Below are 26779 nucleotides of genomic sequence, written 5' to 3'. Positions count from 1 at the left end.
AATGCAGAGTCGCACCATTTGTGTAATCACACATGTACTTAAGGTACTGATGTCTGTCTCATTCCACCATCTTACCTACCCCCATGTCCTCTACCCTCCCCCCTTCCCTTTGTCTTCCAAAATTCCTCCATGCCTCCTCCCCACTTTATGGATCAGTGTCCACTTATCAGAGAGAACATTCGGCCTTTGTTTTTTTTATTTTTGGGGGATTACTTCACTTAGCATGATATTCTCCAACTCCATCCATTTACCTGCAAATGCTATAATTTTATTCCCTTTTAATGCTGAGTAATGTTCAATTATGTATAGACACCGCAGTTTCTTTATCCATTCATCTTTTAGAGGGCATTTAGGTTGGTTTCACAATTTAACTATTGTGGATTGAGCTGCTATAAACTTTGATATGGTTGTGTCTCTATAGTATGCTGATTTTAAGGTTCTTATTGGTGAAATTAAAAAGAAAATTAAAGCCAAATGAGTTGGAAAGGGAAAAGTAAAACTGTCTTTTTTCACAGACAGCCATAATCCTATTGATAGAACATCCTCAAATCTACTAAACAACTGCTAGAACTAATAAAAGAGTTTAGGAAGTTTACAGGATTTGAACTTAATATACAATTGACTCTTAACTTAATATACAATTTTATATACCTTTAATGAAATATCTTAAAATGAAATTAAAGAAAGAATTCCATTCAAAATAGCATCGGGAATGTAAGGATAAATTTTACCAAAATATTCAAAGTCTCCTTAAAAGAGTATTTTCAGAAGATAATGTAAAATTGCTTGATGTGCAAAGTATAACCCAGCCTCAAAGAAAAAGACAAAATCAATGGAAACCCACCCAAGATGAGCTATACATTGTCATTCTCAGACAAAAAGTTGTATTAGTTTTGCCCAATGAGGCTGTGAAAACAAGTTTTATAAGAAAGGAGATCAGAAAACTCAGCAAAGAAATAGGAAAAAAAAATTAAATCAAATAAAAATCTTAGAACTGAATATTACAATATCTAAAACAAACAAAAAAATGTGTTGGGTGGCTTAATAGTAGAGTAAAGAAAAGTTAATGAATTTGAAGATAGGGAAAAAAGACCAAAAGAATGAACAGAGTTTCAAGAATATGGACAATAACGAAGGATTTAATATATGTGTAATTGAAGTCCCAAAAGAAAAACAAGAATAGAAAAAGGGAAAGAAATCCTGTTTGAAGATTAGCCAAAAAGTCTTCAAAACTGGTGAAAGACATAATTTGCAGATTCAAGAAACCCAGTGATCCCAAATAGGATATAGAGCAAGAAAATTAAGCTTAGATGAATCTTAGTCAAATAGTTGAAATCCGAATATAAGCAGGAAATCTTGACAGCAGCCAGGGTAAACTGACACATTACAAAAGAGAAACACTGATTTCCATAACTAAAGAGCTCTCTCTAAAAACACTACAAGTCAGAAAACAACAAACAACATCTTTAGCATGCTTAAAGAAAAAAAGAAAAAAACTTACCAACTCATAATTTTACATTTAGTGAAAATACTCTTTAAAAAAGAATGAATGTAAACTGAAGATATTTTCAATGAAAGAAACTAGAAGAATTTATCATGAGTGATCCTGCACTGTAAGAAATTCTAAAGTTCTTCTAGATAAAAGGAAGTTATGGGGCTGGGATTGTAGCGCAGTAGTAAAGTGCTTGCCTAGCCTGTGTGAGGTACTGAGTTCCATCCTCAGCACCACATATCAATCAATCAATCAATGGTAAAAATATATATATATATATTTTTTAAAAGGGAAGTTATATTGGAGGGAAATTTGAATCTTCAGGAAGGCATGGAGAACACTTAAAATAGTAGAAATATGGATAGATTATAAAGACTGTTTTCTATTTAATTAAAAAAATAGAACTATTTAAAGCAAAATTTATAACATTTCCAGTTCCAGTAGGATTTATAATATATGAAGGTGGGATTCATGTACTAATTATAAAATAAAGGGATAAAATATAGAATAAACAAAAGAGATTGAAGAGTAGTGGGATAAGCAGAACTATACAGTTGCAAGGTATCTGCATTTTATGGAAAATGGTATAATGCCATAGCAATCGGCTTGGGGTGAGTCATGTTTGGTGGTTGTTGAAAGAGATACTTTCATTGCCCATTGCCTGTGTTTGGTGGTAGTCATAGCCTTATAGTCTGAAAGATAAGTATGTGTCATCACTACAGCAAACATTAACAAATAATGCAAAGAGAGATATCTAGAACATTGGTACATTAATTCAAGTAGAATTCTAAAGTATATTAAAGTAAAGTAAAAAGGAATCAGAAAAGAGAGAGCAAAAGAACAGAAAACAGAAGGGGCAAACAGGAAACATGTTAAAATGGTAAACCTAAGTCCAAACATAAATAGATGTGTTAAATATTAATGAATTAAACATTTCCATTTAAAGGTAGAGGTTTCAATAGAGATTTTGCAGAGCAAGACCCAGTGATATGCTATCTATGAAGGTTACACCTTAAAAAATAAAAAGAGGGGAGGTTGAGGGTAAATGATGAGAAAATGAGAATACTAGGAAATATAAGAAGGCAGAAGGTACTGCATTAATACCAGAAAAATATGTAAAAATGAGAAAAGGGTCAGGTCATCAGGAAAGCATTGTGATCATAAATGTGCATATGCCAAATATCAAAACTTCAAAATTTGGGAAGCAAAAATGGACAGAAGTAACTGGATAAATGTCAGCATTATAGTATCAGGTAATTATGGTTTTAGATCCCATGATTCCAATTTAGGTTAGAAAGCATTTGTTAATCTTGACTATGTATTGGCTTTAGGTCATATGGAATAATATGACAAGAGCCATATCTTTAATGAGCTACAGTCTTACTAGGACATAAAATGTGTGCTTAAAATACAGAGGGAGAATAGGGGAATTTTAGAGGTAAGAAGAGGAGACTCTGTATTCTGTTCCCTTAGTATTGATATATGAGATTAAATAGCCACTTTCATGAAGGTAACAGCTGTTACCAGCAGAATTCAAGGGAGAAGAGTACAGATCTAGAACTCAGACCCTGGGCCAGGATGGATATTGTCTGTTGACTTCTTAGTTTGCACTGGTTAATCCTAATGGAATTCTAGATTATTTTGTCAGATATCATTGAAACAAGCTCCAGACTCAGAATGAGATTCGATTAGTGAGTATAGTCTTATTGTCAGTGCTATAGTAATCAGCTTGGGGTGAATCATGTTTGGTGGTAGAGATGCTTTCATTGCCTACTGCAATGAAAGGAATTGTGTGGTTCCAAATGTTGCTAGGAGCACTTTGCTTTTAAAGTACATTCAACAGATCTTCGTCCAAATTAAGTTCTTAACACATGTTATCTGTTGACAAGGTTTGAATGTATGTGTCCCTTCAAAATTCACAACCTGGTACTTATACCCCAAGATGATGGCATTAAGAGACAAGGTCACTGGGAGGTGATTAAGCCATAGGGATGGGACCCTCGTGAATGGGATTGGTAAAAGGGTTGGAAGAATGTGTTCTTCCCTTTGTCTCTTTTGCCCTTTTGCTCCTTCTGCCATGTAGGACACAACACTCCTCCCATTTGTCCTTCTACCATGTGTAGACACAGTAGCAAGAACAACTCTTACCAGACACTGGGTCTGCTGGTGCCTTGATCTTGAACTTTTAAGCATTCAGAACTGAGAGAAATAAATTTATATTGTTTACAAATTATCCAGTCTAATGTATTTTGTTATAGCAGCATGAATAAACTAATACATCTGTTTATTGTTTTTGTTGTTGTGTTCTAAAATTTTATTAGAAAGCAGAGAGATTTTTTTAAAGTCCCAATATTTTGGTGACATGATTAAGCCTAACAGTCAAAGTAATCCTGAAGTCTTTCCAAAGACTCTGAACTTTGCATTAAATTCCTTTGTAGTTTAGGCCAGTTAGAGTTAGTTTTCTTGATTTTTTCCTTAAGGGTTCCTGATTGGTACTCCAAGTCAGTGTGATTTAACTCTAAGTGAAGGGCATTTTTAAAGGGATGATCCTGCATATCTGTGTGGTGATTGAATTTATGTCTCATATAATTTGGTATACAAAGTGAAGTTACCGACTCTACAGGACAGGTGATTCTTCCCAACTTCCAACATCCTTTATCTTTTGCTAATTGATATTGTATTAGGCACCTAGCCAAATTATCTGGCTCTGGGCTTGTCCTATCTTTTCTAATCCATTCTTCACACAGCTGCCCAGAGTTATCTTTGGAATACTAATCGGATTATTTACACATGCACACGTGTGCACACACATACATCTATGAAGCATCTGCTTAAAATCTTTCTTTGGCTCCTGATTTTCTACTAGGTTTCATTCAGACTTAGCATGGTCGGTGCAGTCTGTAAGACTCTCTTTTTAGTTTCACCTCCCAGGACCCTCTTTAAACAACTTGATGCTCACTGTATCCTCATACATGATGCTCTTGCATGTCTTCAAGACTTTGTATGTGTTGTTCCTTATGCCTGCAAGATCTCTCTCCTGCTTTCTGTATGAGGGAACTCTGTTCATCTTTGAGGAACTTCAACTTATATCACTTAGTTAAGAAATATTTCTTGATACTCCCTGGAAAAACCACTAAAATATTTATGATTTATGACCAGAATTTGACTTTACACAATTGTGGGAGCAAGTTACATGGTTAGGTAGCCTATAGGAGGTTATTGTGTCTGCCTTTAGGGAAAGCAATTGGGAAGGGAAGATAGGAAAGAAGGACAGATTTGGATCTGAATGGAGCTTATAAAGATGAATGGGAACCTGAATTGTCTTTTTCCATCTCTACCCTTGAAACTTTGATGATGTAAGTGTTGCATAAGAGAAGCTGATGCACTTTGTCATGATTCCTGTTATGCGCCTGGCCCAGGAGTCAGAGGAGCTGAAGGAGGATCCAGTTGGAGCTGGAGTCAATGTGGACCTGATGTACCCACCACCAACATCACCAGGAGAGCCAGCAGATAAGCAACCAGATTTATGATTTATCACACACCCTTCGACATGCTTCAACCCTCTGGTGTAAGTAACCCTCTGAAATAGCTGAATATGGCTATTTCACTTCTGCCTTTAAGTTTCTCAATAGTTCTTGAAGCCCATATTAATTTAGAACTGTGCAGAGAAGAAAATTTTCAGAAGCTCACATGCAGCTTAGCTGAGCTGACACAGTACAAACCCACTATGTCCCCATGTCTATCTTTTTATAAGAGGAATAGTTTTTTGCAGGTACATTTCCTCTTTTGAGCAAGGAATATGTCTCATTTATATTTATATTTGTATATCTGTATCTGCATGCAGTAGGTATTTAATCAATGTTCAGTAAAACAATGAATTTACAAACATACTCTTACAAAATAGCAACATAACACTAAGCTAAATGCTTGTTTCATTAATATTATTTCTTCTTTGCATTTCTTAATGGTTGAAAAGCTAGCATTTGGCACTTGTTTGTACAACCATATGAATATCATTCTGGAAAAGAGATTTCTTAACATATATTCAAGGATTGAATTTCAGAGGAGAATAAACCTATTTCATTGATGGATTTTGGTCGAGTGCAGCCTCTAAGGATGGCAGAATAAAGCATTCCTTTTAGAATGTATTGCAAAGCCTTCCAAAGAAGTGGCAAAGGTTAATTATTTTAAGCATTTGGAACTTGGCAACAAATAGGGTGGAACAAACATACTGACTAGACATATGCTATAGAATATTCCATAAAGATCTCTGTCTGTAGTGGTTTATAGAAAGCTGAACATATGGCAGGCTTTGTTTGGTTTTTTCTCTAGAATCATCTGTCAGGACATGAGCTACCACCTAATTACATACTCACACTCTACTCCACATTTTCCATTTTTGGTCTGATTTCTCAGAGCCTTCAACCACTCATATTTTTAAAAATTAATTTTATCTGACCTACAAAAGAGTTGTGGGTGTTTCTGAGAGACACTTTGAAAAAGCAAGGGAGGGATGGGGGTGCAGATCAGTGGTAGAGTGCTTGCCTGGCATACAGGAGCTCCTGAATTTGATCCTCAGCACTGCCAAAAAAAGTAAAAGTAAAATAAAAAAGAGCAAAGAATTCAGATTCTTAGACTCAACATGTCAAGGGAAACATGTGTCTAAGAAAGGTAATGATTTACCTTCCTACAAAGGAGAAAGGGGCTCACAGAGAGTGGTAAGAACTATTATGGTCAAATGTATATGTGTTCTTAAGCACCTACTATGCATTTTATAAGAGGAATAGTTTTTTGCAGATACATTTCCTCTTTTGAGCAAGGAATGTGTCTTATGTGTTTTAGGAGACAGAGCTGAATGAATGGTCCAGAGTATCAAATGCCCCTCAACATAGCCATGTTCCGCTAAGTATAGCCCCCTGGTAGCTTTTAAGGATGAGGTGAGAAACAATTCCAAAGTAAAGGTCTCTCCTTTGGTTCATATATGCAAATGATGCACAATTTTATAGATTTTCATTTTTACCTACAACTAACAGCACTGTCTAGTAGTCTATAAGATGAATTATCAAGACTTGCTGAAATTTGGTATTCATAAATTAACACATTAGGAGAGCTGACTAAAGCATAATTCAGGTATTCTATTCAAATGGCTTAATTATTTGGAAAAGCTCCTACTGGGCACGTGACCCGATGGATGATTAGAACTCTTAAAAATTTTGAGAAAGAATACATCCTTATCAGGGCAGAATGAGTTTTGCTTTGGATGGTTATGACTTTTTATTGCTATTCTTCTAGTATTAAATCATCTTCCTTCTGTTAAAAGTTTGGTGTGTGTGTGTGTGTGTGTGTGAGAGAGAGAGAGAGAGAAGAACGAGAGAGAGAGAGAGAGAGAGAGAGAGAGAGAGAGAGAGAGAGAGAGAGAGATACTACATAGTTAGCTTTTGGACTTCCATTTAAATTTTCTCCAATTCTTGTGATCAGTAATCATTTATTTCTTTCTCCATTGAAAAGTGGGAATAGGTATTGTTAACAGCTTTTTTTTTTTTTTTAAGAGTAAGAAGGCCTGCTCAATTAATTGCTGATGTAGAGACTACAACTTTGCAGAAAAATCAGAGGATAGACAGTCACCTACTCAGCCCTGTCAGGTATTAGTTTATTTTCATGGTCATCATCTGTGTTGATGCTTTTTCCATCTAGTAATTATTTTTAAGACCAACAAAGGTAATAAAAATCATTTCCCCAGTGAGGCAGCATTTAGCATCTGCACTCATGTTCCTAGAAGCAGGCAATGGACTGGCCCTCAGCATCTTGTCTCACACCGGGAGACAGAGCTGAATGAATGTCCAGAGTAACAAATGCTCTGTCACACCTTGCTGCTTAAATATTTTATAACTTGTAAGCTCTATTAAAGGAAGTGATGTCAAGAGTATTTAGTGGAGATAGCTTCTAGCAACCGCTTTTTATGAAGAAAGATGGCACCAATCATTAAACTGATGATGGAATGAGAGAAGATATTACCTTGCTGAAGATGGGCTTATTATCTCAGCCTCTGGAATGGCTGGCTTGACAGAAAAGGTTGGGCAAAAGAGGTCGGGAGGATTTACAGGCACGACTCCGCCAAAATGTTTGCAGATGTTAAATAGAGAGACATTGGTGGAGAAATGGTCTGTAACTAGCTCAGTTTTTATTTTGGTAAATGCCAGTCTTAACCAAATCTAAAGAAGATAACACTCTCTATCCAGCCTATGCACCTGGTGTTGGGAAGACTGTCTTCATACTTCTCATTCACTTTTCCAGGACCACACAGCATGACTTGTGCTGAGGGGGTGCAGGACTGGCCTATCCATTAGCATGGGAGGCATGCTGCACAGGACCTATAGACTTTTAGGGACCTATGAGAAAGATTTTTATTTATTTTAAAATCAGAAGAAGAAAAGTTGAAATTTTAGACCAAACAAAATGCTTTCACATATAATATTAATGCATTCATCTTTATACCAAAGCAGTTGTTAAATATAATTTTAAATTACTTTTTATGAAGGAAGGGGTTTACAGAGACAGATGTGCTGGGGGCCCCATCAATGATACAATGTAATCCTAAGTGGATTCTTCATAAATTCTTGTTGATTGGTTGGAAAATAATGTTTGGAGGCTTCAGCATGTGTCTCTATGACAATTAGCCCTCTGCATGCTGGCGTGCCCTGCAGGAAGGCTCATGTAGCAGGAAAAGAGCACGAGACAGAAAGTCAGGGAATCTGGGCTTCAGTCTGATCTCTGTCACATCCATTTTTGTAACATGGAAGAGTTACCTCGGGTTCCAGATTCTATTTCCTTACCCCTAAAAAGAAGGATTTGAAATCAGTGTCTAAGATTTCTTTTTTCAATATAGAAATTCTATTCTAATAGCAAGGGGCTAAAGTTCATTTACAAAGAATTTTAGGCAAATTTGTTTATTTGCCACTTCTTGAGCTCATAATAGGCACTCGGTAAAAAGTCGTTGCATAAAGGACTTTGATGGTAGTGGGTACCTGCAAAAACTCCTGTTCTCTCAATTTCAAAACACAGGGTAGACACTTAACTATCTAGTAAGATGGTTAAGACAATTGAGCTGTGTGTTCTCCAGGGGACCTTTCTAAGCTGGTGGCTCCTTTTTGTTGAGAAGACTGTAATCCTTGTTTTCTAGCTGAGTTTAAAGATGTCTGTAAACTGATACCATGTCATTAGATTCAAAATTAAATCATCAATAGGATTGATTGTTCCCACTCCTCAGCCTATACCCAGGGGACTTAAAGTTCATCTTGGCCTCCTGAAATGACAATGTCCAAGGTGGGATTGCTCACCTGCTTAGCTCACTCCTCCTTTGCTGACAAAGTACTAGTGAGCCTCAAATCTGAAGGTTCTGGTGAAATCTTTTGCTACTGTTAGTTGTGGTCTGGGCAGAGCCCAAGATCAGCTGATTCCCTAGCTTCTTTATTCAGAACCCCAAAAGGAAAACAGATGAGAGAAGCGGCTCTAATCCCAATACCTCCCTAAAACATCTTTGCTACCCACTGAGAACATAGCAGAGCAGTGATCACCAGTAGAAGCTCAGTGCCTTAGTTTGTTTTGTGCTGCTATAACACAATACCTGAGAATGGGTAATTTATTAAGAACAAAATTTGTTTCCTCATAGTTCTGGAGATGGGGATGTCCAAGATCAAGATGCTGGCATCTGAGGGCCTTCTTACTGAGTCAACATGAGGCAGAAGGGCAAAGAGATGGCAAGACAGGCTAAAGGGGCCAAACTTATCCTTTTGTACAGAACCCAGCTCCACAATATTGAACTTACTCCTGTAGAACGGTGTCAAACCATTCATGAGGCATAGCCCCCATGGTCTAATCATCTCTTAAAGGTCCCACCTCTTAGTACTGCTACAGTGACAATTACATTTCAATGTGAGTTTGTGAAGGAACAGATACTCAAACCCTAGCACCCAGCTAGGGAATGGGAGAAAAATCTTTGCCACTGTACCTCAGAGCATTAATCTCCAGGATACATAAAGAACTCAAAAAACTTAACACCAAAAAAAAAACACAACCCCACAAATAATCCGATCAATAAATGGGCAAAGGAATTGAACAGGTACTTCACAGAAGAAGAAATATGATCAGTCAACAAATATATGAAAAAATGTTCAACATTTTTAGCAATTTGAGAAATGAAAATTGAAACTACAACGAGATTGCATCTCACTCCTGTCAGAATGGCAATTATCAGGAATACAAGTAACAATAAATGTTGGTGAGGATGTGAGGGAAAAGGACACACTCATACATTTCTGGTAGGACTACAAATTGGTGCAACCCCTCTGGAAAGCAGTATGGAGATTCCTCAGAAAACTTGGAATGGAATCACCATTTGACCCAGTTATCCCACTCCTCGGTTTATACCCAAGGGACTTAAAATCAGCAGACTACAGTGACACAGGCACATCCGTGTTTATAGCAGCACAATTCACAATAACTAAGCTGTGGAACCAACCTAGATGCTATTGAATGGATGAATGGATAAAGAAAATATGGTATATATACACAATAGAGTATTACTCAGCCATAAAGAGAGATGAAATTATGGAATTTGATGGCAAATGGGTGGAACCAGAGACTATCATGCTAAGTGAAATAAGCTAATCCCCCAAATCCAAAGGCCCAATGTTCTCTCTGATATGTGGATGCTACTCATAATAAGAGGCGGGGCTAGGGAAGAATAGAAGTACTTTGGAAAAGACAAAAGAGAATGAAGAGAAGGGAGGGGGAATGGGAATAGGGAAGATAATGGAGCGAATCAGACATTATTTTCCTGTGTTCATATATGAATACACAGCCAATGAAATTCCATGTCACGTAGAACCAGAAGAATGAGAAGTTGTACTCCATGCATATAGAATATGTCAAAGTACATTCTATTGTCATGTATAACTAAAAAGGGCAAATTAAATTTTTTTGAAAACCCTAGCACTCAGATACCCTTCCTACCAGTTTGTGAAAGAACCCTAGACATAGTGTGAGGTTTTAAGCTATATTAATTAAAGCAACATTGATGATATTATGTGATGCATGAGAAAGATATAGATTTTGCTTTCTGAGACCATGAAAACTCTAAGAAAAACATAGACTAGGAGAGAAAGCTGTTGGGAATTATTTCATCGAAATATTATTCTAATGTTGCCTTAGAAGAAAGTAACAGTATGAAAACTGTAGATCTGCAGAAAATAGAATGCAAAGGGCCATGGTCCATGTGGGCTCAGTCACTGGGTATGCTGGGACCTCAAAGAAATGAAGCTGGAATTGGAGTGGCCTGGGGCAGAAGCCAGATTCTAAGTCTATTCTCCTCATTCAGGGTTGCCTGATTGTTTCAGCAAAACTAACTTAAACTCCAGCTATGAAAGCTACTATCAGAGGAATCTGGGCCACATATTAGCTTCTGCAACATGCTCAAGGAGAGCAGAGCAAGGTTTTTGTTTGTTTGTTTGTTTCCAGTTTGTACAGTGTGGGCAAAGCTGAGGTTCAAAGCTCAGTGTGCGAAACTCCTGTCCACTCACTCGTGATAATGCCTCTGACCTTCTTGCCTTCTGGTTTGGGGTCACATCTGTTTTGACAAAAGCAAATATAGATGGAGGATGATCCACTGGGGAAGGGAGCTGCCTGGTTCCAAACCCCTATAGTTTGATTGCTACCCAGGGAAGAGCCAGAAAATACTGAAAGTAACTTTCTTCTCAATCTCAAGGATGTTTTACCTGAAAAAAACCACACATCCTATATTTTCAGTGCACTGGCAAGGAAAACTCATGAATGAAAACGTCTCTGTTTTTCTTTCATGACCATAATTCCTATTTTTATTTATTTATTTTAATATTTATTTTTTAGTTGTAGTTGGACACAATACCTTTATTTTAATGTGGTGATGAGGATCTAGCCCAGGGCCTCGCACGTGCTAGGCAGGAGCTCTACCGCTGAGCCACAACCTCAACCACCTGCCCCCCCCCCACCCCGTTTTTATTTTGAGCTTTGTTTTTCCAACACTTCTTAATGTGATATAATATAAACCAATGCTTTTATGCAATCATAAGTTCCCACATGTTTTTAATTATGTGATTGATCCTGAGAAATGTAAAGCCAAATTGGATATTAATGACAAGAATCTGAACTCTTTCATCCTCCAATGCAGATGTTTTCAAATCACTCCCCATCGCTGAGTCTTTGTCTCTTTAAACATCCAATTTTACTTATGTTGCTGTTTCTTTTAAGTCCTGATTAGACAGGGTGGCATTCTGACTTCTGTGATTGTATTCAGTCAATATTTTTTTGCTGTTTTCTACTTCATTATCTTCTATTCCTCATAAGATTCTTTAGACAATGGGCACTTTATCTTTTTACCAATGATTTCTGTTACAATCTGATCAAAGCAAGGGCCCTTGTTTACTGTTTGTGAGCATCCTACAGATTTGCAGACAACAAAGCAGTGGGAAGCCAGGCATCCAATATAATGGGAAATGAAACGGACCAGAGGATGAAATATCACAGCCCTAATAACAACAGCAGACATACCAGAAATTTGCATTACAATTGAGAAAACCAAATGGATATATCTGGAAAAAAAATTTTACTAGGTGAACATTTTGTTCTTATTGCTGGGATCTGGTTCTCCATTCCTCCCTGATGCTTAGAGAATGGTAACAGTGAGAACGGAAAGGGGCCAGAATGCATGGATCAAGGGCCAGATACTACCCCAAACACTTTACTTATCGTAGGTCATCTATTCTCATGATTATTTGTCATGTATTTTTATTACATTTCCCAGATAAAGAGAGATTCATAGATATTAACTCACTTATTTAAAGTCACACAATTAAGAATTGAAAGATCTAGATGCTCAAGTCAGTTTCACTCTGAAACCTATTCTTTTCCCCTTCCCCCCTCCCCCCACTTTGCAGACTTCAGGAGAGAAATGGTCTGGAAAAATTTGCACATCAATTAGTAATGAATGTATTGACTTCCTAGATAATTCATCAACAATCAATGTTATTGTATCTTATTATAAATTGTATATTGTGTATACTGATACACAAATAACAATGATTGTTTATTATTACACAGATAGTTGCTATTTATCACTAAGCACTAAGGTAAGAGTTGGGGTCAATCAGGCATGAGTCCTGTCATTAATGAAACGTTCATAGCTCCAGGAGCAATGGGACACAGATATAAATACCTGCAATCCAAGACAAGGGGATATGATGTGGGAAGTTAGAAAGCTTCCACCTGGAAAGATCAGAAAAGCCTGGGAGGAGATGGTGACTTTTGGGGTTTTTTGTTTTGTTTTGTTTTGTTTTTTGGTGCTTGAGATTGAAGCCAGGGCCTCACATATGCTAAGCATGCACTTTACCACTAGGCTACACTCCCAGCCCCGAGAAGGTGACTTTTGAGAGGAACTTTGCAATATGGGTTGAATTTGAACTTGTGAAAATGAGAAGGCAGGCATTCCAGATAAGTACAATGGTTTGAGAAATAGAAAAGGAAATCAGACTTTAGTGGTTACCACATGGTGCCCAGAAGGTTGCACGTTATCTCATTTAATACTTAAAAGAACTCTATTGGTTTAGTTCGTCCTGTGAGCACATCAGACTCAAAATGTTCAGGCTGCACTCGTCACTTCCTTCTGTCTCATCCTGCACCAGCTCCCTCCCAGCTTGTGCATCTGCCTTAGTAAAGGGCATTGCTCTCCATTCTGTTGCCCAAGCCTGATCCCGCACGATTCTTGACTCCTCCTACTCTGCCCCTCAGCTAACTTCAGCCCTGTTGATTCCAACCTGTAGACATCTCTGGAGTCCACCCAGTCTCCTGGACCCTGGCTGCATTGCGCTGGTCCTGGCCACACCATTGCTCATGCACTGTGACCACCTTCCACCAGCTGGTCTCCTTGCCTCTGGTCTTGGCCTTCCCAACCTCTCCTCAGCCAATTCATTCTCCACCCAGCAGCCAGAGTGTTCACAGTAGGATGCAGGTTGGCTTACACTCTTCCTGATTAAAGCCTTGTGATTGTCCTTCATTTTCCTTAGAATAAAATCCAAATTTTTGAATGAACTTCAAGGACCTTCATGACCTCCCTTTTGTTTTACTCCCTGGGGACTATTGGAGACATTCTACCATTGTACCTCCATCCTCCAGTCACTGGGAAGCCTTTCAGCTCCCACTCTGCACCTCCCTTCTGACTCCCTCCACTCATTGGCTGGCAGTAAGGCTGAGCTCCTTATTCTCTGTCCCACCATAACCCAGAGGGTGAGATTCAGAGTAATAAGAACCATATCTACTTGTTCACCAATAAATATATTTTAAATGGATGAATTGATTTTATAAACCTGAGAGAGAAAGCTTTGTTTGCTTTCTTGAGGTGGAACGGCTGGTTAACGGTAGAAATAGAGATATGAACTAAACCCTATGTACCCAGATCTAATGCTTTCCACACAGTATCATGGTATCTTTGGTAGTCTTATTACACCTGGCATTATACCATAGGTTAAGGAATCCAAATTATCTGCTGAAGAGAGTGGAGAATCATGGATGGTTTGGGGGGTACAAATGCAAGAAGAGATTAAGTTTCCTTATATCTTTCATAAATGAAAATGAGGGCAGACAAACACAAGAAGAATCTGGGGCTTTACAAAGACCTATTTGAAAATGTCATTTTTTCCCACTTAATGTTTGTTAAAGGAGTAATAGAGCTTGGTAGCTACTTCTGGAAGACTCTGAGTAGATCTTTTTGAGGAGCCATTCTCTGCAAGTGGTGTGGAAAATGTGAACAAAGCTTTTAAGCTACTGGGAAATTACAGACCTGTGAGAGGAGGTGAGAGAAGCCACTGATTGGAGCCCTTGGAAGTTTCCTGGTGATAAACTGGGGCAGGGCACAGGAAAGGTGGGAGGTGCTGCTATTGATGGGAGTTCCCTACTAGGAACAGCTGCTGAAGCTACTGGTGACCCGGTGAGAAGAGCAGCTGGAAACCATCTGCAGTAGCAGGAAACCTGCTGGGGAGGGCGGGCTGTGCTGTCCCGAGGCTGACCTGCCCCAGGGAGAGGAGAGCTGTGCTAACTGCTTGGTACCAAGAGGCCAACTGGAGATAAGTGTTTCGGTGTAAATAATAATGAGAACTATTATTGGTATTATTATCATTACGTGGACCAAAGAAAGGGAAAGACACAGTCCAGAAAATCTGTTTAGGGAAATGCACTTAGAAGAGGACTGCCTGTAGGAACAGCTCCTGGGACCCAGGGAGTTTTGTAGATGGTTATGGGAGTAAACTAGGGTCTTGGGTCATCTGAGTAAGTAATTGCCTTTGGACCATCTTTGGAAAAGGGCATTGTGGAATGTGTAAGGGTAGAACCTGTTCTGGGACCCCTGGTGGTCTGGTTTGAGCCCTGGACTTGAGAGAAATACTTGCAGGTTTTCTATAAGCTTTTCTCATCTTCAATTGGTATTAGGAACTGCATTCAGACTTAGGCCCACTTTCAGGCACAGGAGATTAATTTGCTCCTCTTGCATTCCTGAATGCAATAATACATTCTGGAAATACCCAGCAAATTGACTGAGACCCCCTAAATTGTTTTCCCTATGGCTCAGCTCCAGGTTGTAGCACAAAATTAAGCAGGTGAGGTGGAAATGCACAGGCATAGGAGTCAAACACTCTGAATTCTATTTCCGGCTCATCTAAGAATAAACTGACATGAATGATGTCTCTGACTGACCGGTTTTCCAGATGGAACCAAGGTTTTTTCTTAGGATTTCAGCAATGAGTGTGACTCATTTTATCTAACAGGTCCTTTCAAGCAAAAGCTGCACATATAATTATGACCAAACTCTCCCACACAATTTTTTTAAAAAATTAAGTTTAAACACATTATCAAGGAGAAAATGTATATGGTTGCCACAGGCTAGATTTTCCCAAGTTACTTATGAAAGACCATATCAATGGAGCTGATTTAAAATGATCTCCATTAGAGAGTGTCTCAGACCAACATGGGCTTAAAATGATTACTTCTTTCAGTCAAATTAAACTCTTTGCAAATACAACTGAGGAAATGGTCCTTTAATTTGGTTCCAGTTTAAATTATTTAATGAATCCCCTTTCTCAGTTAATTGGACATTAGGTTTAAGAATGAATGAAAGTGCTTCGAGTGCCACATAATAGCTACACAGTGTCTGCGGCAAAGAGCGAAACCAGCTGACATTCTTGAAGAGATGGATCAGTGGTCTGCTCTCAACCTCAGGCCTGGGAAAACCATTAACCAAACAACTTGAGTTTTATTTTTAATTTGATACACTGTGTTTAATGCAAAATGTATGGGCATTTCGCTAGGCGGCTTGCTCAATTATGGGGAATGGCTGTAATCCCAGTGGGTTTATCTTGCAGGCTTGTGTGGCTGCTGTTATTTCCTGGTGGGTGTCTAAGGGAGGAGGCAGGAGAATGCAGAGAATCTGGGGAAATTAAGCCTTATGAAGCAGTCCTTTGATTAGATTCAAACAGGCTTCTTTATCCTGTGTGTATTAGGCTCCAGCGTGCCCCAGGGAGGTTGTGATTTAGGCTGTGGGTGACATGCCAAATCAGTCCTTGCCTGCGTGGTGATTGCTGGGTCATTGCAAAAATCCAGGAAACAGGATTCAAGACCTCTGCCTGGAGCTAATGAAATTATAGAAATGCCACCCCAAGAAAGTGGGAGATCACAGGAGTTCTGAGGGAATTCATGTCTCTGTGCTCACCTGACCACTTTCCTGCCTGCAGTCTCTTCCTTAGCCAGAGAACACCTTGAATGTCTACTATGTGCAAAGCACATGGCCTGGAAAAACTCGCTTTTGGTTGACAATAATTCTAGGAGGTTTCCTTCAGATAATCAAAGCACAAATTCAAAATCATGATTCTTAAGATATGTAAAAAGTTCAGTGGGAACAGGAAAGACAGACGCACTCAACATTGGGGACCACTCACTGCAGATAAATATATCATGTGCCTGCTGTTAGTCACCAATGATGGGTTTCTGACTGCGTGGAGTTTCCAGTCTAGTGGACCAGAAAGGGGTTGGAGGAAGTTTATGGATCTGGATTTTGAGAGATGAGTTGGGTCCCATTGAGCGAAGAAGAAAGAGAGAACAGATAAGCAAACAAGAGGACAGAAAATAGTGAGGAAAAATCAGGAAACAAGGCAAGACAAGTCAGCCCTTTGAGACCTTCTTTGAAGGCCTTCATATGCAATACCGTTAGGTTTGCTTTTTATTCTGTAGGAACTGGAAGTCAACGAGAGATTTAAACAGGCAATAGTTTCAGCACATCCATAATCTAAAACAATTATTCCAAGCAGTCAGAGAAAGGAAGAATCTAGATGCTATAGTCAGTGGAGGAGAACATTCAAGAAAGTGGTATTTAGCTGCTTTGAATTGCCCCCAGAAAGGTCGAGAAGGGCAACTACTGAAAAGCGGTCACTGAGTTTGGCAGATGGGAAGTCAGCGGGGACCTGGTCTACAATAGTGCTTTGCAGAGAAGCAAAGACCAGGCTCTAATTGTCCACAGCACAGTAGCTTTTTTGTGGTTGTGCTTCAGTCCAGTGAGTGTGGTTTGCTGTGTACAGAAGAAACCCCAGGAGAACAGGCGTCTGATGGCTTCCTCGTGATGTTAGTGACCACTTGAGAGTCGTATTATGATGTGAGGTGGTGCTGGTGTGAGGTTTGTCCTTTCACTGTGAGGACCAGGCAAACTCTGGGGCAGCCTTTGCCCATCTTAGGATTGCTCTCCCCAACATGGGCTGCTAGTTCTCTTAAGTTTGGAGAGAATACAGTCATCCCTCTGTATCTCCAGGAGATTGATTGCAAGACCCACTAGCACCATGAGTGCCAATATCTTTCATGCTTGAGTCCCTTATATAAAATTGTGTAGTATTTGCAGATAGCCTGTGTGAATCCTCCTATGTACTTTAAATCATGTTTAGGCGACTCGTAATACTTCACACAACGTATATGTTATGCAAATGGTTGATAAGGAAATAATGACAAAGGAGAAAATCTGTACATATTTAACACAGACACAGTTCCACTCCCCCTCCCCAATATTTTCAATCTGAGGTTGGTTGAATCCAGAGATGGGGAACCCATGGATATAGAGGGCCGACTGTATCCTGATTTTAGAGTTTTCAGAAGCAACATACAGCAGGAAAGCATTACCGTCATTCCATGTCCTCAATTATAATTCTGTTCTAGTATAAGGCTCCTCTAACACCCTCCCTGAGTTCTAAGGGGGCAGGGTGGAGCTCTGAAGTACTGTGACAAATCTGTGATACTCCATTGGAAAGTCTGTAAAGGTGGAGTTAGACCCCAGGGACCCTGTCCAGTCAGAGACGGCCAGTTCTGTTTCCCCACCCAATGATAGAGCCAGCCTGTTTTTATGACATGGTAACCCAGCCAGCCCTTTGCTATAATCAGTGTTTCCATTCTCTCCCAAAATAAACATGTTGCTGGTCATATGCAAACAGGGAAATGAAAGTTTTTCCATCCCTAGGTGCAGTGCTGTATATTTTCGAAAACACAGAATTTACCAAAGAAATTTAATCTAATCCCTGGTTACTCTGTCTGGGGCATTAGACCTTAGAAGGTAACTTTTTTTTTTCTTTTTTTAGATTTAGTTAAATTCCCTCCCACTTCACCCCACTCCTTTCTGGCTTTGTTCAGAATTATCAAGTAGAATGACTTGAGGAGAATAGGACCTTATTGTATCACATTTCAGGAATGAGCAATGAGGAAACAGGAGCCAAGCCTGAAATGAAAATGTCCTTGTAAATGACCGAGCACAGACAGGAGTAAAAAAAAAAAAAAAAAAATAGGAGTTAAACACACAAGTGTTACTGCACCAGAAAATTGTCTGCCCTCTTTGAACAAACTGTTGAGTGCTATTTTGCATCTATATCAGAGTTTTAACATAAATGCCATCTTCCGTGCTCAGTGAAATGTAATTTCACAACTGCTTTGAAGATAGCCCTTCATTTTTTTTTTTTTTTTTTTTTTTTTTGGTACTGGTAGAAATAAACAAACTACGACTCCTAAACATCCCAAGCATATTACCTGTTTGATATAAGCAGTTCTTGTTTGGTCTGAGTGGTGAGTAATTTTATTTCAGTAACAAATGACCAAGAGTTGTGGGATTTCTGGATCAAAGTTTACTTCTCATGCACTGGGGTGTCAGAGGCAGCAGCCAAGCTGTTTCTGTACCCACAGGGCTAAATTAGCATCATTATCACTTCAGTAAAGCTTAGATATAACTGTGTCCTCTGCTCAAGAAGCCAATTACATATCTGCTGGATGGTGTATTAAGTGACACCATTTAATTAAAGCCTAATCTCTCTCTGAATGAACAATATTTTAAATTATTGTACCTTATTTCACTCAGTGGCTGCACACCTCTTCTGTCCATTTTTAAGAGCAGGAAAACCTCATTTGGCACCCCAACAACCTGAAAGAATAGTGGCCATTTTGTGTCGTGTTTGGTGCCTGGATCCCAGCAGCAGTCAGCCCAGGACACACGTCAGTTCATGAGCTCTTTTAGTTTTAAAATACTTCAGATTCGCTTCTCAAGCCTCCCAGCAGTGAAGGGTCCTATTCTGTGATTGCCAGTGGTTCCCTCCAAGGACTGGGGGATAATGGAGACCTCTAAAAAGAATATGTTTAGAGGAATAAAGCCATTAAAGAAATACAATTCCCATGCCAGGAGCCGAGCCATGTAACTGACAGGATAGCAATTCATTTTGAATGAATATCTCATAAGGGAATGCAAGAATTAAAATGAACTTGACAGTGAACTCCAGAGATAGCCTGTAATAGAAAGAAAAATTTACTTGTTAGAAGGAAAAACGAGTTTTAAAAAAGTTGTAGCTATTAAAACAAAGGTGGGGTGGGGGGAATCCAAACATGAACAGACTCACATTCCCTGTAGTCATTTAAATGAGGCACAGAGGAATATTGGCACACATTTAGGTAGCAGAGAACAGTCGTCACTAGCCAAATATCAACAATAGGTCGCTTCTGCAGCTTTAGAATATCAAAGATTATTGTGCGTGGGTTGAGTGTGTTTATCTGACTACTGGGGCCGTCATAAAATCCCAGGGAAGGGAAATAGCGTGATGCTCTCCACATATGGTAGGATCATCCTCCAGAACCCAGACTGTGGGTGGAGAGGTTGGAACTCAACCCTGAGACCCAGCACCAGGCCTTGCTCACAGCCAGTTCCCTGCCAGTTTGTCTCGGTTTCCTGAAACCATAATCTGGATGTGTGGAATTAAAGCTCCAAAGTCAAGCTGATCTATTTCTTTTGGCCAGTCCTCGGCAAGAGTGGCCTGCTTGGGTCTAGATTCAGATCTGAGGAACGACCATGGTCGACGGTCGCTGTGAAGATGACCAGACCGCAGGGTGAGCATTCCTCACCCATAGAGCCCACTCAGTGTATATATGCAACTTTGTGGACTTTGTTCCCTTAGGGTTATATTTTTTGACGAGAATTCTTAGTTTTATGTAAGTTTTCACCTCCTACACATCTGGGTGGTGGATATACAATGCCCCAAGTTTGTTATTGGGGCTATAAATCAATCCAATATAACACTGGATTACAAATCAATCCAGTATAACAACTGAGGTTGAAGGTGAAAGTTTTAGAGTCTCTCATTCATTCAGTCATTTAACAGATATGTATGGATTCATGATAGTCAAGATAGAAATAAGAGATCTTTCTCAGAAAAGTCAGATTTCCATCCCACTTTTGCTAACTGTACAGCATGAAGAGTGTTACTTAACTTCCTCCTTTGCAGTGTGGGGTTCATAATATATATCTCACAGGATTGCTTAGGAAAGTCCTTTCAGCATCTTTCATATAATAATTACTCAAAAGACAATATACACATTATGATTAATGCCTTCCATAAGTAGGTGCCAATTATCATCCAAAGACATAGTTTTGACTCAGAGGCTGGATACATATAAAGATGTAATTCAACTAAAAGCAATATTAATGAACAAGCAAAAGCTAAATGCCAGCTCAGGTGGGACAAGCACACCTAAACATACACATTCATAGATAGTCACAAACATAATTTTTCAAATTAATGCATACTTACTGTCAAGAATGTTTCATAATTGGAAATGGCAGTGGGATCACTCTCTGTATTGGCAGAGTCTCTGGGATCAGGCCTGAAATTATTAGATGTAGTCATCAGGTTGAGTTACTTACACAAAGCCAGTTATTCGCCATCTGCCATTTGGAGACGTGCCCTTAGGCCCTGCTTGGAAAGCAGCCCATTGCTATGCAGTAGGGGGAAATGTTTCTGTCCAAATAACTTATCTCTCAGTTTCAAATTCTAATGTGAGAAAAGACTGCAAATAGATGCTCTGTCTTAATGGTAAAAAGGACAATGGGCACCCATTGTCCTACTTTGGGGCAGAAACAAAGGATAGGACTTGCATTTTGAGGATTTTAAGATAGAGAGCTCAAGAATAAAATACTTAGGGAATTTTAACTGGACTCAAAGATAAATTTGGTAGAAATTTTTTCCGAGTGGGAGGAATTCCTATGTCTCCACCCCAAGACAGGGGTCAATAGGCAGTGGAGAGAATGCGGAGACTGCAAATTATCAGTGTTAAAATGATATGTGAAGCTGGGCGTGGTGGTGCACACCTGTAATCCCCACAGCTTGGGAGGCTGAGGCAGGATGATAGCCAGTTCAAAGTCAACCTCAGCAACTTAGCGAGGCTATAAGCAACCGAGTGATCCCCCGTGTCAAAATAAAAAATAAAAAGGACTGGGGACTTGGCTCAGTGGTCAAGTGATTTGGATTTGATCCTGGGTACCAAAAAAAAAAAAAAAAAAAAGGATATGTGAAGCAGGTGATGCACAAATTATATTTACTGTGATCTAGTTGGAAGAAAACGGATGTCAGTAGGTAGAGGTCTGGGTGAACCCATGGGAGACTGAGGCACACTTAGGGCCAGGCAACTCATGAAACAATATCATTCCCAGACAGTGATAGAACCTGCAATGAGTGATCAAAAAAGCTCATATTGTTATAGCATGTGTAAGAGAAGCCCGTGTGGACTCTACGCTCAGTCAGCACAGCTTCTATTGTTAATAACACTAACATACTGGTGAGGAACTGAGACCAAGGTCACTCAGCCATTCCAAGGAGCCAATGCACTGTCTGGGCTTCCAAGGTACTATTGCTTTGATAAATAAATGGCATCAATCTCATCTGTGGCCACCCCTAGGAAATTGGCTCCACCTCAGTCTTCTGTTGAACTCGTCTTCTCTGACCCTGAGCCCACTGATATTTGAAGATTCCCACCTGCTGCATCACATAGTAGCACATCTACAACAGAGTTTATTCCCCGTCCATTCTCTACCCTGTGCCAGACCTCCCCATCCACATTCCTCCTTCTAACCTTCTTACTTTTGACATAGCCATTTTCTTGTCTTCCATTCTAGAAACTTCAGAGGCACCATCCACAATCTTCTTCCAACTAGTTCATTTCTAGTATGCAACTTTTTCATCACACCAATCCCTCAGGTCTAGACCTTGTAACCTTAGTTAACACTGTCACAGTGCACCTTAAACTGGCTATCACCTTCCTATCTTTTATTGTTCTGACTCTCTATTCATATAGCTGAATAATTCTCCTTAAAGCACTGCTCTGACCATATCACTTCCCTGTTTAAAAACCAGTGGCTTGCTAGGCACAGTGGCACATACCTATAATTCCAGCAATTTGGAAGGTTGAAGAAGGAGGATTGCAAGTTCAAAGCCAGCCTCAGCAACTTAGTGAGGCCCTAAGCAACTCTGCAAGACCCTGTCTGTAAATAAAATATAAAAAAGGGCTGGGGAGATGGTTCAGGTGTAAAGTGCCTCTGGATTCAATCCGCAGCACCAAAAAACAAACAAACAAACAAACAAAAAAACAGTGGTTCCCCAGTGACCCTGGAATGAAATATAGTATATTCTATTTAGTATTGTTGACAAAGTTTATCTTGACCATCATTTTAATCCATCCACAACTGCTTATATAATTGATTTCTCCCTTTATGAACTTGTACTGTGTAATCAAGTTGTTCTGTTTTTTTCTATCCAACCTAGATTACAAATCCCTTGAGAGTGTCTGGTCTCACCTATCTCTCACCCTGCACAAAACTTGACTCAAAAAGGATCAAGGACCCAGGCATTGGACCAGAGACCTTGTGCCTATTAGAAGAAAAAGTAGACACAAATCTCCATCATGTCAGCTTAGGAATCGAATTCCTCAACAAGACTCCTAAAGCACAAGCAGTAAAATCAAGAATCAAAAAATGGGATGGCATCAACTTCACAGCAAAGGAAATAATCAAGAGTGTGATGAGAGAGCCAACAGAATGGGAGAAAATCTTTGCCACTGTACCTAGAGCATCACTCTCCAGGATACATAAAGAACTCAAAAAACTTAACGCAAAAAAAAAAACCCAAAAAAACAAAAAACCCAATCAATAAGTGAGTGAAGGAACTGAACAGGCACTTCACAGAATGAGAAATACAAGCAGTCAACAAGTATATGAAAAAATGTTCAACATTTCTAGCAATTGGAGAAATGCAAAATAAAACTACATTGAGATTTCACTCCTGTCAGAATGGCAATTATCAAGAATACAAGTAACAATAAATATTGGTGAGGACGTGGGGTAAAAGCTGCACACATACTTTGCTGGTGGTACTGAAAGTTGATGCAACCACTCTGGAAATCAGTATGGAGATTCCTCAGAAAACTTGGAATGGAATCACCATTTGACCTAGTTACACTACTCTTTGGCATATATCCAAAGGACTTAAACATCCATGTTTATAGCAGCTCAATTCACAAATAGCTAAGCTATGGAACCAACCTAGATGCCCTTCAACAGATGAATGAATAAAGAAAATGTGGTATATGTACATAATGGAGTATTACTCAGTCATAAAGAAGAAGGAAATTATAGCATCTGCCAGTAAATGGATGCAACTGGAGACTATTATGCTAAGTGAAATAAGCCAATCCCAAAAAATCAAAGGCCCAATGTTCTCTTTGATATGCAGATGCTGACTCACAATAAGCAGGTGGGGGGCATGTAGTAGGGGTGAATAGAAGTTCACCAGATTAGACAAAGGGGAATGAAGGGAAGGGAGAGGAGATGGGAATAGGAAAGACAGTAGAATGAATTGGACATCACTTTCCTATGTTCTTATATGAATGCATGACCAGTGTAACTCCACATCATCTACAACCACAAGAATGGGAAGTCATACTCTATGTAAGTATGGTACGTCAAAATATATTCTGAACAATCTACTCGTTGTTCTTCTTGACCTTCCCACAGACTTCTGCTGTGTCTGAGCTCTTGGAGAGTGTTGCACACATGCTTACTGATCCACTAGTTCCCCGGTTAAGGGATATGGTGATGGTCACAAGGGAACGTAGGGAAGGACGAGGCTACCTGGGTGGTGAAATTTGGAGGTTTTCGTAAAATCCAGAAGTCAAAGAGGAAGCAGTAGAAATGAGATGTTGGAAGATTGGAGCAGGATGGAACTCACATCGGGACATTTATTGGTTTTGCTGTATGAGGGGCCATCCCTCTCTACTCATAAGTGCACCTCCTTTCCCCCTCATTCCCAGCAGAGTGAGCCTGTGATGTGTGCCAGTGAATCACCATAGTCCCCATCCTGTTCACCCTCACTTGGGCTAGTTGAGACTTGGGCCCAGGTCTCAGCCTCTCAGGGGAAGCTTTCTCTCTTGGGCTCCTAGGATAGGAGGTGGAGTAGAGCTGTCAAAAGTCTTCTTGCCACCATGAAGTCAGAGCCTGCATAGAGGGGCATGGAGCTGGGGGTTGCAGAGAAATGTGGCCCCTAGATCCAGCCATGATCGAAACCAATCCAGCTCAGGATTTTGTTTTTTCCATTTCTGCTTAAGCCAGCTCAGGTCAAATCTCCTATTCCTTATAAGTGAAAGAGATTTAAGAAGTAAGTATAGAGTCCAGTGATGTTTAAACCCGTCTCAGAGCAGAGTCCTCGACCTCCTTGAAACTTATCCTTCCAGAGTGAGCCCCCAAACGGGTTGAGCCCCCCTCTGCACTTTGGATTTCCAGTCTCCACACTTCAACATGTTAGGAGTTTGGATTTGAACTCAAGATTCCTCAACTAAAACATTTTTTCCCCCAAGTGCTACTTTATTCCAACCCTTTAAATGACCATCAGGGAACTTGAGGTCAGAGGCGGATGCTGATTTTCTCAACATGACACACACAGATCGTAGCAAAGGGAGGGTTAAAACCAAGGCCTCAAAAACCTCAGGCCCCTACTCTTCCTTCTTAAAGACACAGACAAACGTTAAGACAGAACAAAATGCATTTTGAAGGCCAATAGTTTATGGAGCACCGAGTCAGACACATTCTAAAGGCTTCACGTATATTGTCCTATTTAAGTCTCTGCAGAGCTATATGACATGGACATCATTACCACCACCATGATTTTAAAGGATCTGAGACCTAGAGAGGTTAAATGAGCCTTTGGTTATGTAGCAAGTAAGGGCCAGTGGTGAGATTCTTCCCTAAAGCAAGTTTGTTGAGCACTTCCAAAGCCTATCTGAGTAGTAGTGCAAGTAAGTGAAAGGTCATTGACCTGTTCAATGAGCTGCAGGCCCACCTGAGTCCGCCTGTAGCTGCAGGAGAGTTCCCAGCACACCCAGAGCCTCCCTCCTCAAACACAGGAGGCTCCATGAGGGCACTGGTGTAACCTGGAGGTCATGACCCTGGGGCAACCCTCCACCCGTGGGGGACAGGAAAGGTAGATAATGTCTAGTCTCCGTGCTTCAGTGAGGTGATTCTGAGGTATCAGGGGAATTGAGCCTCCAGGACCCACAGTAATAGCCCCCTTGTTATTGCACCCACATTGTCTTTTACTCTTCTCTCTCTCACATTCTCACTTCCTCAGTTTGATTCCCAGGATTCACCATTTAAATCAATGACTTTTGCCCACGTCTTTATCTCAGGAGCTCTCTCTCTCTCCCTGTTTCTTTCTCTCTCTCTCTCTCTCTGTTGGTTTTGTTTTGTTTTTTGTTTTTGTAGTGGGGATTGAACCCAGGGGCACTTAACCACTGAGCCACATCCCCAGCTCCTTTTATATTTTATTTTGAGTCAGAGTCTTGCTAAATTGCTTAGGGCCTCACTAAGTGGCTGACACTGGCTTTGAACTTGTGATCTTCCTGCCTCAGCCTCCGGAGCCACTGGGATTTCAGGCACTTGCTACCACACTCAGCCTCAGGTCCTCTTTTGAAAGGGACCTAGACTATAACAGTAGTTTAGATGGGGACATATTCAAATCATCTACAGCTCCAGCATGGTCCATCTAGAAGGGAAGCACTATAGGATTCTGCCTTGACGCTTATAGAAGGGAAAGGACAAAAGAGAAAGAGGAAAGGGTTCTGATAAAGATGCCCATTTCCAATGGTCAGAGATGCAAGTGAAGTTCTAAATGCATTCTCTAAAATGCCACTCGCAATACCTAGAGCAGCAGCTTCGGGCACTGAGAGACCTGTCCCTGGAGGGCTAAAGGGAGGTGGGCATCCCCAACAGAGGTGGAGGAGGGCTGAGAAAATGCAGAAGGAGAATTCCTTTTTTTTTTTTTTTTTTTTTGCCCTGAGGTGTGATTCAGTCCTTCATCTTGCACATCCACTTAGAGAAAAGCTGGAGTTCTTTGTTACACAATATTTTCAAAGGCTTTGACAAAGAGAGGCAATCCAAGCCCCTCTTTGTGTTCCTAAAGAGCGGACATCTTTTTGAAGCTGCAAAAAATAAATAAATAAAAAGAAAAAACCCTGGTTTAATCAATTTTTATCTTCACGGGACAGATACATGGTTTTGTTGGCTTCTCAGGCACTTTAAAGGCAGAGCCCTACCATTTGAGGATTTTAGCGCCCCATTTTATTTAATTTGATTTTATCTAATGCCTGTTGGAACTAAAAATAATGGGTAGCATACATTTGTTTTTCAAAAAAATGAGGTTAATTTGCTTGAGACAATTTTGGAGAACACATTTTATGTCTCTTAGAAAACCTTGAGACAATATCATCCATCCCTGTGTGCATGCCAATTAAGGTGGAGGATGGGTGCTCTGGAATCTGGAGAAAGACCCCTGCCTAGCTCATTTGGCGTTCTAGGGAAGGAACTGTTCAGCAAGTGTA

At 39.9% G+C, this 26779-nt stretch overlaps 1 long non-coding RNA gene across 1 annotated transcript in view; it reads left to right on the top strand.

Annotated features, from left to right (window-relative positions):
* LOC143393867 (uncharacterized) overlaps nucleotides 1-23026 on the top strand; it is a 29060-nt gene extending 6034 nt beyond the window's left edge. The window contains exons 2-3 of the long non-coding RNA XR_013090649.2: nucleotides 4912-5060; nucleotides 22675-23026. This is a non-coding gene — a long non-coding RNA (uncharacterized LOC143393867). The remainder of the gene's footprint in view (nucleotides 1-4911; nucleotides 5061-22674) is intronic.
* The last annotated feature ends 3753 nt before the right edge of the window (nucleotides 23027-26779 follow it).

This window comes from Callospermophilus lateralis, chromosome 3, assembly GCF_048772815.1.
Source record: "Callospermophilus lateralis isolate mCalLat2 chromosome 3, mCalLat2.hap1, whole genome shotgun sequence".
Lineage (NCBI taxonomy): Eukaryota > Metazoa > Chordata > Mammalia > Rodentia > Sciuridae > Callospermophilus > Callospermophilus lateralis.
This window is presented reverse-complemented; position numbering and strand designations above follow the sequence as displayed.